Here is a 780-nt window from a genome sequence, read left to right on the forward strand (position 1 = left end):
GGCGTCTGTAAAATTATGCGCTCACGAAGCGATTAATATAGTCCTGATAAAATTTATATTATATCATATCCTTAAATGCTGCGATTACCCTTTTGTTATATCTTCGTTCTATGAATCTCCACAGTCAACTAATGCAAGAAACAGCATACGAATACAGCGTAAAAACTGGGGAAAAGGGCAGAGGAAACGTTACCAAATAGTGATCCTTTACAAATATCGAAATAGACTCGTGAAAAATCGTTTGTTTACATGTAAGCGCTCCGAACCTACGCGTGTCTACCCTTTTTTCTCTTTCCCTTTCTCTCTTTTCCTCTATCTCTGATCCTTTTTCGTACCTTCCTCATTTAATTACAGGATGGCCTACGCGTGCAGAGTGCCCAGCAAGAAAATGATTGAGGACATTTTTCAAAGTCATCTTGGCAAGAAAACGCGAATTTCGAAAGACGTTTTGCCGCTTCTCCATCTGCAGTTTATTTTGTTTCTTAAAGAATTGGCTTCCATTTCTGACTTGGAGGCTTTCAAGTGAGAATATATATTTTTTTTTTATTAATGTTGAAATATTTTCCGTGCAATTGAAATGTTTGTGATGGACCGAAGAATGTGGGGATTCCTGTAATCACAGGGAGAAATTGTTTAAATTAGGCTAAATTCCTTCTATTTACGACATTTGGAATAAGTTCCGTGTCTGTATTACTACATATTCTTCGATAAACGTTTGCAAACATCCACAGCATTTATAATGGCAGGGCTGAGACAGTTCATCATTTGACGAGAAATCAC

At 37.2% G+C, this 780-nt stretch overlaps 1 long non-coding RNA gene across 1 annotated transcript in view; it reads left to right on the plus strand.

Annotated features, from left to right (window-relative positions):
• The first annotated feature begins 240 nt into the window (after positions 1 to 240).
• Positions 241 to 780, plus strand: part of LOC119594674 — a 5,559-nt gene continuing 5,019 nt past the window's right edge. The window contains exon 1 of the long non-coding RNA XR_005230645.1: positions 241 to 522. This is a non-coding gene — a long non-coding RNA (uncharacterized LOC119594674). The remainder of the gene's footprint in view (positions 523 to 780) is intronic.

Source organism: Penaeus monodon, chromosome 34 (assembly GCF_015228065.2).
Source record: "Penaeus monodon isolate SGIC_2016 chromosome 34, NSTDA_Pmon_1, whole genome shotgun sequence".
Taxonomy (NCBI): domain Eukaryota; kingdom Metazoa; phylum Arthropoda; class Malacostraca; order Decapoda; family Penaeidae; genus Penaeus; species Penaeus monodon.